A 13,687-nucleotide genomic window follows, 5' to 3' on the forward strand; every position below is an offset into this window, starting at 1 on the left:
TATATATATATATATATATATATATATATATATATATATATATGGCTGAATCTCAGATGTCAAAAGAAGGAGAGTAGGGTCTGTGATTGAGAATATGGGCCTGTTGTCTGATGTATGAGTGCTGGGTTTAGCCAAGCAGAAAGGCGCCTGCCCAGCGCTCAAGGCCCTGGGTTCGGTCCTCAGCCCTGGAAAAAAATATATCATGAGATGTTTTGCTTAATGGATCAGTAAAGGAGCTGTACACTAAAATTTCATTCATCTGTTCAACTAATTTCAGTTTAAGGAGGCCCTCTGTGCTGCTGTGTGGATTGTGTGTGTTCTTCCCAGCATCTCTTGCCTGGTCATCTCTTGCCAGCACACTGCTGCCACCTTGCTCCAAGCCACCTACATCATTAATTAACCGGGTCACCGTGTCCTAACTATTCACGTAACATAACACATTATCAGATTCTGGTCATCCCTGTGTCAGGGCCAGGTACCAGTGGCTCATGCTCAAGTGGTAGAGCACCAGCCTGGAATGAAAAAGCTAAGGGACAGTACCCAGGCCCTGAATTTAACAACCAGCATGCATGTGCACGTGCGCGCGCGCGCACACACACACACACACACACACACACAGATAGCAAATTTTATGCTTTGTATTTATTATAATGGAATACATAAATATGTACAAACCCTTTAAATATATATGCACACATATATACCCTTTAAAATTGCACACTTCAGCTAAATATATTATGTAGTATATGACTTAGGTCACAATAAAACTCTTTATAATGAGAACTGTAGAGGAGGTGCTGGTAGTTTACACCTGTAATCCTGGCTACTCAAGAGGATCCACCGGATCACAGTTCAAAGCCCGCCCATTGGTGCCATGAGAGAACACTAAGAGATTCAGATACCCTTGCCTATGAAAGCAAGAAGGGGTATATTGCCTGAGGCCATAAGCAGGAGATGGGCATACCTGAGTCAGGGTGATGATAAAACTGAAGGTAAACATGGATTGCCATGTGGGTGTATTTTGTAAGACATCTGGTTGACCATACCAATTATGTCTTCAGGAGAGATTTTGAACAACACAAAGTTTTGGTTTTACTCCTTTATAAGGGGCAAGAAGAGCCCTAAACAAGTGAATGAGCTTTGGGTAAATGTGGAAGAGGGTACAGAAATTCCATGATTAGAAAAATGGAGCCTGCAAACAGGCTGCAGAAGTGAGGGGAAATCAAGATGGGGGAAAGATGCAAAGTCAAGGTGCAATTGTGTGGAACATCTCTGACTCGACCCCAAATAGGATGAAGCTGGATTGTGTACCTGATGTTCATTGGTGACTTTATCGTTGTTCACATTCTCCAGGACTGGTGAGGCTGCCAGTAGGGGCAATGGCTGGAGAAACAGCAGTTTTGCAAGAGGCTGGGACGTTGCACAGCAAAGATGGAAGCAAATTTCAGAAGCTGCCCTCTAGGCACATGGCTCAGCTTCTGTTTTACTAAAGGAATTGTGGAGGTTGGGAGTAAGAAAGACATACCAACTATGAACACTGATCCAGAAAGCTAGGAAATAAATGCATGTGGTTCAAGAAGAAATATTTCAAAACATGGAAGAGCTGGATGCTGGAGATAAAAGTGCACACACCAATCTAGTTAGCTGGAAGATGGAGAAAGGAAGACTGTGATTCAAGCCTAGCCTAGGCAAAAGTGAAATACAAACTAAAAAAGCAAAAGGACTGGGGGACATGGCTCAAGTGGTAAAGCACTTGCCCAGTAAGTGTGAAGCCCTGAGTTCAATCCTCAGTCAGTTTTCTCTATGGATTATTTTTTTTTATTGTGAAGATACTGTACAGAGGGGTTACAATTACATGGGCAAGATAATGAGTACATTTCTTATCAAGCATTGTAGCCTCCTCCTTTGTTTCCCCTTCCCATCCCTTCCCATCCTCTCCCTGCCCCCCTGCCCAATCCTCCCCCTCTCTATGGATTATAATGTTAGCTACGGGGTTTTTTGTTTGTTTTTAACAAATTATCTTGATTACAGTGAGAAAATTTCCTTTCATGTATAAGGTGTTGGGAATTTCTATCAAGAAAGAGTTTTAGAGTATATTGAGTGTGTTGTCTGTGTTAATTGACATGCCACATAGTTTTTACCTTTCATTCTGCCGATGCAATGTAACTCATTGATTCAGGTGAATCTGTAAATCTAGCCTGGCATGCCAGGGGTAAGCAAGCTTCAGTCATGATGCCTAACCTTTTTTTGCATGCATTGGATTCAGTGTGATAATATTCTTCTGAGGATTTTCCCATTAATATTCATCAAACAAATTAGCCTGTCATTTTCTTGTGATGCCTCTGTCTAGTTCTTAAAACAATGGTACCTAATAATGGATTTGAAGATGCTCACTTTAGCTCTAATTTTCTTTTGTTCGCTTTTCTTTTCTTTTTATGAGACAGTATCTCACTATGTAGCCCAGGCTGGATTCAAACTCTGGATCCTGCTCAACCGCTGCCTCCTGAGTGCTGAGATTATAGGTGTGTGTTACCACTTCCAGCTTATTGAAAGATTTATTACTACTTCTTCTGCTGCTGCTGCTCAAACCTCTCTATTTGTTATTGGTCTGTTCAAGCTTCCTATTTTTTACAGATTTGTGTTGATAGGTTTTATTTTTTTCTAGGGATTTATTTACTTACTCCAGGTTATCTGATCTGCCGGCATGCCATTATTCACCATAGTCTTTATGATTCTTTTGAAATTTCTGAGGTGCCTGTGTAATGTCCTCACTTTCATTTTATATTTGAGTCTTCTCTGTCTTAAACTAGCTGAGGGTTTGTTGGTTTTGCTTGTCTTTTTTCTTCTTTGTTTTAGAAATTCAGCTCCAGATTTCTGATTTGTCCTCTGGTTTTTGTCTGTCATCCTGCCTTCATTGTCTCTTTCCATCTCCTCATTTTGGGTTTAGCTGTTTCTTCCGGTTCATGGAGGCCTCGTATCAAGCAATTTATTTGGGACCTTTCATCTCTTTTAGTGGAGACATTTATTTCTACTCTTAGAAGTGCCTTTGCTAAATCACATAGGTTATTCACGATGTTCTGTTTTCTATCTTGTCTCAAGATATTTTTTAAAATCCTCTTTTAATATTTTTTCTGGACTCCCTGGCTGTTTAGCAGAAGGGTGCTTAAGTTCTATGTTTGTGAATTTTTTAAGTTTCCTCCTGCTACTGATTTCTGGTTTCATATCACTGCCTTCTGAAAGAATACTGGAGACAATTAAATCTTCTTACATTTGTTGTGACTTGTTTTATGGCTTCATGGGTGAGCTAGCTTGGAAAATGTTCTGTGTGTGCTCGAGAAGAATGTGTTTTCTGCTGCAGTTAGACAGAATGTTCTGTGAAGCCTGTTTGGTCTAAAGTGCAGTGTGATCAGTATTTCCTTATCAATTTCTGTCCAGTTGATCTACCCATTGTTGAAAGTAGGTTGTTGAAAGTTCCTATTATTCTATTGTGTTGTATTTCTTTCTATAGGTCCCTTCATATATGTTTTAGGTGTTCAACTTTGGGTACACATACAGTTATGCATGTTATCCTCTTGAAGGACTGATTTATCATTAAATAATGACCTGTCTTTGGGCTTGAAATCTGTTGTATATAGATCTAGCCACACCTGTTCTCTTTTGGTTTTCATTTGTATGGAATATCCTGTTCTATCACTTTACATTCAGGCTGTGCCCTGCCTGCTAATGTTAGGACCTTGTAGGCAGCATATATTTGGGTCTTGGTGTTTCTGTTTGTTTGTTGCCAGTCCTGGGGTTTGAACTCGGAGTTTGGGCACTGTCCCTGAGCTTCTTTTGCTCAAGGCTACCACTCTACCACTTGAACCACAGCACCAGTTCTGGCTTTTTCTGTTTATGTAGTACTGAGGAATTGAACCCAGGACTTTGTGCATGCAAGCCAAGCACTCTACCACAAGGCCACATTCTTAGCCCTCGGTGTTTTATTTTATTTTTTTAATCCATTTAGCCACACTGTTAATTAGCTAGGTTTTTTAACAATTTATTTACTTATTGTGCCAGTACTGGGGCTTGAACTTAGGTTCTCAAACTGTCACTTGGCTTTTTCACTCAAGGCTGGCACTCTTCCACTTGAGTCATAGCTCTACTTCTGTCCTTTTGCTGGTTAATTGGAGAAAAGCATCACATGGATTTTTCTGCCCACACTGGTTTAGAATTGGGATTCTCAAATCCTAGTGTCCTCAGGAGCTAGTGTTACAGTTGTGAGCTACCAGCATCCAGCTGTGTTCTGTGACTTTATTAATTAGACTATTTAATCCATTTATATTCAAGACTTTTCTCTATAGGTAAATATTTACTAATACTGTTGTGTGATTCTTTTTTGATTGTCCTACAAATTCTTTATTCCTTTCTTCTTCTCTTGTTGTCTTTCTTTGTAATTTGGTCATTTTCTGCAGTTCTAAGCCTTCATTTCTTTCCCTTTATTGGTGTACAGCTGTCATAGTGTTTTTTTTTTGTGGTTATCACATGGCTTACACAAAAGACGTGACCTTCATATAGGAAAAAAATCAACTATTTTAAGCTGTAACAATTTGTATTGCATACAAAAAATTCTAGACTTTTGCACCCTCCACTGGTTTTGATGTCACCCTTTTTTTGTACAGTATATCCCTTTACCACTATTGTTGTTCTAGTTGTTGACTATTTTGACTTCTAGCCTTCTCACTAGAGGTGTGAATGATTTGCACATTGTTGTCATACTATTCTGAGTTTGACTATGTGATTCTTATATTTCATGTATATGCATGATAGCAATTACCATCCTTTAATTACTGCTTAAAGAATTACCTGAAGGTGTACATGCTGGGCAAGTGCCGGACCACTGAGCTGCACCACTAGTCTCTCATCAGCATTTCTTATAAAACATAGTTCTAATCATGATGAACTCCTTCATTATGTTGTTTGTCTGGGAAAGATTTCTTATCTCCTTCATGACAACTTTTCTATGGTACATATGCATGGCTGACACATTTTTTTTCTCTTATCACTTTAAATGCATTATCCCGTCTCTCCTGATTTACAAGGCTCCTGTTAAGATCTCCACTGAAAATCTAATGAGGTCCCTTTGTATATAACTTGATAGTGTTCTCTTGCTGTTTTAAAATATTCTTTTTGTCTTTGACTTCTGATAGTTTTGTACTTCATAGAGGATCTGTTTAGGTTGTAACTGAGGCTGCATACTTTATAAAGAGAAAAGGTTTATTTAGCTCACAGTTCTGCAGGCTCAAAGGCATGGGACCAGTATCAGCAGAGCGCTGGGACAAAGGCCCATGATAGATGGCTCTTAGTGGCAGGAACACATAGAAGAGGGACAGAGTACATTGCAAGATAGGAAGTCATAAAGTGGAGAGGAACCAGTTTTTCTCCTTTTATAACAATCTTATCATGGGAACTAACTTACAATCCCAATCATGGGAACTAACTTGCAATCTCTTCTAGGGATAGCGCCTCCAGAAAGACCTAAGCAATTCCTACCATATCCTATCTCTTAAAGGCCCATAACTTCTTAACATTAACACACACTGGGACCAGACTTTCAGCATATGAACCCATCAAGGATAAGCCAGAAAAGAGAAAATTTAGAATCATGGTTGTGAATGTCTTTCTCTCCTAAGACTTAGGAAGTCTTCAGCAACTATTTCATTCAATAGGCTGTGTACCTTCTTATGTCTCTTCTTCTAAAATTTCCCATAGTGTAAGTTCAGATGTTCCTTGACACTTGGGGCTGTTAAATCCCAATAATGAGCCCATTTTCAGGTGAAAATATCACAAGTCAAAACCACACTTAATGCTGCAAACCCATTATGGCTTAGAGCTTAGCAATATAAGGTGGTGGAGAGTTATGGTTGTGTAGCTTCATGAACCAATGCAGAGCTGCCAATAATTTGAGAGAGAGGATTATGGCTACATGCTGCTAGATCAATATTCAAAATATGAAGTAGGGCTGGGCACTGGTGGCTCATTTTTGTGATTCTCGCTACTCAGGAAACAGATCTGAGGATAGGGGATCAAAGCCAGCCCGGGCAGGAAAGTCTGTGAAACTCTGATCAATTAACAACCAGAAAACTGGAAGTGGAGCTCAAAGTGGTAGAGCACTAACCTTGAGTAGAAGAGTTCAGGGATAGCACCCAGGACCTGAGTTCAAGCCTCATGATAAACATTAATGCTTTTGAAGCATAAATTTTTCTGAATGCATACTGCTTATCTACTATGATAAGTTAAAAGGTTATAAGTTAGAAACAATCACATGAAAGAAAAAACATTTAAATACATATCTTAGGGTTCATTTCCCTAACATCAACTTAACTGACCTTTTCTGCTTGACTCAGACATATACTAGTTATTGCAAATAAGGGAAACCATGGGACCTATGTTTCTTTGGGCCTGGCTTACTTCACTTAATATAATTTTTTCCAAGTCTTTCCATTTCCTAACAAATGGGGCAATGACATTTCATGCAATTGTTTCTAACACATTTCTAAGATTATTTCTTTGTTGCTTTGCATGTCCCTCCCAAATGGTATAACCCCTGCTTTCACTGTATTTGATGTTGTTATAATTTGTGGAGGGGAAGGGAAAAAACAAATTGTTTAAATAGGGATACAGGTGGACCCATTGCAACAATGAGACGTGCAAGTCGTTATGTCGAAAACAAACTTTACAACTTTGGTGGGGGGGGGAGGAGGGTTGAGGGGGGAGGATGGGATGGGAAGGGGAAACAAAGGAGGAGGCTACAATGCTTGATAAGAAATGTACTCATTATCTTGCCCATGTAGTTGTAACCCCTCTGTACAGTATTTTCACAATAAAAAATTTAAAAAAGGTTGTAAGTTTATGATTCCATCTCTTACTTAATACAGAGGACTATTGAATTGCTTGGTTGTATCTTTTATTTCTTACATTAAGTTCATCAGCTCCAATGTTTTGTTCAGTTATTTTTAAAGTTTGTTGGTGGTGGTGGTGGTTGCGGGGCTTGAACTTAGGGCCTGGGCTCTGTCCCTAAGCTTTTTCACTCAAGACTAGTGCTGTACCACTTTGAGCCACAGTGCCATTTCTGACTTTTATAGTGATTAATTGGAGATAAGAGTCTCATGAACTTTGTTGTCTAGGCTGGCTTTGAACCATGATCCTCAGATCTTAACCTCCTCAGTAGCTAGGATTACAGGGATAAGCCACCAGTGCCTGACTATTTTAAAGGTTTTTAGCTAGGCTTCTTTTGAATTTGTCATTCAGATAATGAATTGTGCTCATGACTTTCATTAAACGATCTGTCTGTAGTCTCCTGCATCTTGCTGAGGTTCATTAACTGTTTTGAATTCCTTTTGGAACAATGTTTATATTTTGTATTTTGGGGGTTAGTTACTGAAGAATTGTTTTATTCCTTTTGTGGTATTGTGTTTCCTTGTTGTTCTTATTGTTTTTCCACGTTTCTTGTGTTCCTGTATTGATGACTGCTTAGCTGGTAGAACAGTCATTTCTCCCAAACTTTCCAGCCTGGATTTTGTAGGAGGAAAGTGCAACCTGCAGAGGACCCTGACTGTGCTGTTTGGGCAGTTGTGGGGATCTAGTTGCTTCTTCGTGGTGAGCATCACCCATGGGTAGCGGTGAGGTGGGGTGGAGGGGTTGAATACCGTAATGGTCCAGAGGGCAGGAGTCTGTGGCAGTGCTGTGGCCTAGAGGTATTGGAGGTATGTGGTAGAACCACCTGTGTTTGGTTTTCCAGCAGGTGATGACTGAACAAAGGGATTTCTTGGTGTCAAGATCCAAGGGAGTTGCAGAGATTCTGAGCCCCAAGATACAGCAAAGTGTCTGTGGACCTGGGGCCTTGGGCTCTGCATCTTGTGAAACCTCACAAGATGGGGTACTGGAGGCAAATTCCCTGTGTGTGCAGCACACATGGATACAGATCTTCCACCAAGGTGTGTGTGTGTGTTGGGGGAGGCAGTCTGCTGTTCTGAGACATATCCAGCAGTGTGGGCTCTGGGGTGGGAGATGGCTGTGATTTCTGTCCACACAAGGTAGGACCCAGCATCAGCACTGAAATGATTTCCCAGGGCAGAGTACTGTGGAGGCTTGAGGCTCAGGGAGTAGGGCATGGTGGAACCAATGGGTCCTGGTGGTAATTTGGGCTCAGGGGAAGAAGGGTCATGCACCAATGAGTCTTAAGCCAACAAGGATGGAATAGCTGCCTCGGCTCTGAAAACAGCCACCAGGGAAGAACAGCAGCAAGCAACAGCACAGTGACTGTTCATCCCCTGGATCTAGAGGAGACAAGTGCCTAGCAGTCCAGCTGCAGCTGACAGGTGTTTGTCAAGGCCCAAGGAGGCAGGGTATAAGGCTACTGAGCCTGGAGCATGGCTGGAGGAGCACAGACAAGGCTCTGAATTTAAGGTTATTTTTAAGAAATGCAAACTCACTTTCTCTTTTACATATTTCCAACTTTTTTCAGCTTAAAAATTATCCTTCAGTAGCTGTACAAAGGAGTTGCCATTTAACAAGACAGTTTATGAATACAATAGATCTTGATCCATTTCCCCGTGTGATTCTATCTGTAAAACACTGCGGCCATTTTAAACGTTATTTATTTACTTATTTTAAATGTTTTTATTTTATTTTTTGTTTTGATACTGGGGCTTGAACTCAGGGCCTAATTTTTTTTACTCAAGGCTGGTGCTCTACCACTTGAGCCACACCTCCGTTACTGACTTCAAAATTTTTAAAAATTATCTTTCAGTAGTTGTACAAAAGGGTTTCAGTTCAGCATATCAATATATGAATATGATGGAAACAGTGACATTGATCAAGACATAATGTATTACTGTTTTTTTTTTGCTGGTTAATTGGAGATAGTCTCATAGACTTTTCTGTCTAAGAAGGCTTAAACTGTGATACTTAGATCATACTTTTGGGAGCTAATTTTACAGGTGTGAGCTACCAGCTCTGACTTTAAACTCTATTTTATTTTATTTTGGTAAACTCTATTTTGAAGCAGAGACATTTCTAACATTACACTATATATCATACATGGTAGTTTATTTTTTTTAATTAAAACATAAGGATAGAGTACATTTTGTCTGGGTATTGCCACAAAATTCATCAAGTTATTCTAACTTCAGATTTGTCTTTTTAATTCACAGTGTCTCATTTTGTATAGTTTATGGAATTAAACATTAGCTTTTGATGTGGAAATAAAATATCAAGTAAATGAGCTTTGAAGAATACAATTAAGGGTTATAACATTTAAACAAACTCATGATTTATAGTCCCTAGAAACAGCAAAACAGAGCAACTGGAACAGAAAAAAAATATTTTTATCCTACCAAATTAGCTTTTTTTTTTCTTGTGCTGGTATTAGAGCTTGAACTCACACTCTTAGTAGGCTTTTTACTCATGGCTAGTGCTGTACCACTTGAGTCATGCCGCTACTTCTGTTTTTTTGCTGTTGTTGTTAGTATGTGAAAGATAAGAATTTCACCAGACTGGCTCTGTGCCTCAATTCTCAGATCTCCTATGAGTAACTAGGATTAAAGGCATGAGTCACCCAAATCATCTTTAAGAAAACCTTTTTAAAGCCTAATGTTAATCTCTGAAGAAGCACTACAGTCAGCTTGTCAATTTCTATTAAAAATTTACCTGGACTTTGATAGGCCATTCACTGAGTTTACAGATCATTAAGAGTGATCCACTGCTTTAGCAATGCTTCTAAGCCATGAACATTGTTAATTCCTCATTTTCATTCATTTCTTTTCCTTAGCAACCTCCTTGCTTTTTAAGTTCTTACTGTAGAAAGTTCTATTGTATCATCTCTAATCATGCTCTATGCTAGTACAAATGGAATTTGTTGTTGTTGTTGTTGTTGGTCACGGGGCTTGAACTCTGGGCCTGGGCACTGTCCCTCAGCTCTTCAGTTCAAGGCTAGAGCTCTACCACTTGAGCCACAGCACCACTTCCCGCTTTTTCTGCTTAAGTGGTGCTGAGGAATTGAACCCAGGGCCTCATGTATGCAAGGCAAGCACTCTATTGCTGAGCCACCTTCCCAGCTTGGTATCATGTAGAAATATACTTGATACTAAGATGCTGAGCCTGTATTTTTCAGCCTTGCTAAATTTGCTTCTTAGTTCTGATAGCTATTAGCAGGTTTTGCAGAATTTTGTGTGTGGGGGCGGGGAGGAGGGATGTGCATATGTGTGCACATGCATGCTTCTACGAGTCCTGGGAGCCTTGAACTCTGTGCCTTGCCTGTAAGATTTCCCTTAGCTCTTTAGCTCAAGGTAGGAGCTCTTTCACTTGAGCCATAACTCCACTTATGTTTTCTTTTTTGGCTGGTTAATTGGAGATAGGAGTCTCATGGACTTCCTTGTCCAGGCTGGCAGCCTTCTGAGTAGCTAGGATTATAGGCCTGAGTCACCAAGGATTGATTTAAAATATTCAATGACTGTCATTTGCAAATAGATGTTCACATCTTCCTTCTCAATATAATGCCTCCTGTTTCTGCTATTTTATTTACACTGGGCAAATAGGAAGATACTGGATGAAAGTCATGTTCATGGAATTTCTGTATTGACCCTAACTTCAGGGGGAAATATTTAATCCTTGGACAGTAAGTATGATGTTGTTTATTACCATAGACATTCTTAAGTTTGAGCAATTTTTTTTCCACCCCACGTTTGCAAGGAGCGGTTTTAATTTATATATATATATATATATATATATATATATATATATTGTCAGTCATAGGTCTGGGCACTGTCCCTCAGCTCTTCAGCTCAAGGCTAACACTCTACCACTTGAGCAACGGCACCACTTCCGATTTCTGGTGGTTTATTGGAGATAACAGTTTCACGAACTTTCCTGCCTGGGCTGGCTTTGAACCATGATCCTCAGATCTTAGCCTCCTGAGTAGCTAGGATTACAGGCATGAGCCATCAGCACCTGGTTAGAGAGAGAAGTTTTAAAATCAGAAATGGATTGCTTTTTTTCTCAATAATTTTTCTGTCTTTAGATACAGCTCTTCTCTTTAATTTTAGTTTGTTAACATTGCAATCACATTGATGTTTGAGTATAAACCAACATCACAAGCTGTAGAATAAACTTACTTAGTCATATTACATTATCTTTGTGTGTGTGTGTGTGTGTGTGTGTGTGTGTGTGTGTGTGTGTATACCTATTCTAGGGCTTGATCTCAGGGCATGGGTGCTGTCCTTGAGCATTTTTTGCTTAAGGCTTTGTGCTTTACACTTAGCGACAGCTTCACTTAGCATATATGTATATATATGTATATATATATATAGATAGTATGCAATTATATATATTATATTGGAGATAAGAGCTTCATCGACTTTCTTGCTAGAAACTTGATTTTCAGATCTCAGCCTCCTGAGAAGCTAGGATTACAGGCATAACCTACCACCACTGGTATATTATCTTCTTATATGTGTATGTATGTGTGTGTGTGTATATATATATATACATTTAATTTGATTTGTAATTATCTTGACTGTTTACATACATGTTCACAAGCATTTTATTCTGTACTGATTATATTCTTTATAGTACTTTTTCTCAGGCTTGGTTCCACAGAATAAGTTAAAAGGGCTTCTCTTCAATGTTTCAGAAGAGACTGTATAGAATTAATATGAGTATTTCCGTCTGTATTTTCTAAAATTCACTTGTGAAGCTGTGAGCCTGGAGTTTTCTTTGCTGGCAGAGTTTTTATTAACCATTTAATTTTTAATTATTGAAGTATAATTGCTATACAAAACCATACAAAACTCAATGTACATAATTCAGTGAGTTTGGACATTTACATAAGTTCCCTTGTATCCTACTTTTCTTTGGGTGAAAACACTTAACATGAGGTCCATTCCCTTGACAAGCTTTTAAGTGCACAAAGCAATAGTGTTGACTGTGGGCATTATACTTTACATAAGAGCTCTAGAATTAATTTATCTAGCGTGATGAAAACTTTATGCCAGCAGGTAATTCCCCATTTCTTCTTGCCACTGGGAGGATTTTAAATACAAGTTCAGTTCATTATAAGATATAGGACTTTTTGCATTATCTATTTCTTTTACAGCTTGCTTTGGTACTTGGTGTCTCTTTTTTACTTTTTAAGTTTAAAATTTTTACATAGTTGTTCAAGGGAATTTCAATTCAACAAGTCAGTTTATGAGTTGCTGTCTTTAAAGAAATTTGTTCATTATATTTAGGCTATCAGATTTGTTGGCCTAATGTTAATGCTGCACATTTATTTTCTTTTTAAAATTTACATTAGTGGCTGGGAAGGTGTCTCAGTGGTAGAGTGCATGCATGAGGCCCTGGGTTTGATTCCTCAGCACCACAAAGCAGAAAAAGTGCTGTGGCTGAAGTGGTAGAGCTCTAGCCTTGAGGTGAAGAGCTGGGGGGGCAGTGCCCAGGCCCAGAGTTCAAGCCCCATGACTGGCAAAAAAATAATTAATTTAAAAATAAAATTTACATTAATATTTCTATTCATTTGCAGTGATGTCTTCTGTCTTTTAATCTTGGTAGAGATTATTGGAGATTATTCAATAAATTCTCAAAAAGTGAACTTTGATTTTATTTTTTTTCCTGTTTTTCTGTTTCTCATTGATTTCAATGAGAAAAAAAATGTCCCTGTATGTTTACTGACCTAGGTATCATTTCTGCCAATACAATTTTACTTAATATTCCCCTAATTTAATATTATTCTATCAAATAATTAAAAAATATTTACTTATTCACCTATTTTCCCCATTAGAACAGACTATAGAATCCTTAAGGCAGGTATTGATTTGTATCCATCTTTGCATTTTAAATGCAGTAGCTTGAACATGGTAAGCACTCATCAAATGCACACAGAGTGAATGAATGAACGAATGGACAAATGAACAATGAGTAGGTATGCAGAAACTTATTGTGAAGCCTTAAGTATGGGCACAGGGAGGGATCCTGCAAAGAGCCCCTTGTCCATGGCCTGTCTGTGAGCGTGGAGAAGCTAGCCGTCAGGGTTGTGAATGAATGGTCCCTTGTTCACTACACATGTTAGAAAAACAATGTGTGAACTGAAGAGCCATCTCATCCTGTGGTCAGGACTTGTACTCTGAGAAGCAACTGAAGGGACAAGAGTGAGGGGTCAAATGAGTGAGATGGGGAAGAAGGGGTAGTTAGGGCTGGGGGCCCTGACTTAAGGTGGTTCGACATAAGATTTGTTCTTTTATTTGTAATGATACAAAAGTCATACACACTCAATGGAGACTACATGGCCAGTTGTGAGCTTTGATTTTTCACATACCTAGCAATATGTGGTCCTTATCTCTCCAACAGCATGGACTTTGATGTGCTACATTGCCCATCTGTGATATAGTAAATACATTTTTGGTCTAGAGGATTTTCAATTTATGATGAATTTGACAGATGTAACTCTGATGGAAGGAGATATGTTCAAGTTTCTCTTTGGAGAATGCTTATATGAGCAAGGGGTGGGGATTCTTTTCTTTTTTCCCCTTTTTCTTTTTGCCAATACTGGGGATTGAATTCAGAACCTTACACTTGGACAGCAAGCAGTCTACCACTAAGAGCCCGTCAGTCCTTCTACTTTGTTTAAATTTATATCTCAAGCTAACCTTGGACCACG

The sequence above is a fragment of the Dipodomys ordii genome, unplaced genomic scaffold, assembly GCF_000151885.1.
Source record: "Dipodomys ordii isolate 6190 unplaced genomic scaffold, Dord_2.0 Scaffold93, whole genome shotgun sequence".
NCBI classification, from domain to species: domain Eukaryota; kingdom Metazoa; phylum Chordata; class Mammalia; order Rodentia; family Heteromyidae; genus Dipodomys; species Dipodomys ordii.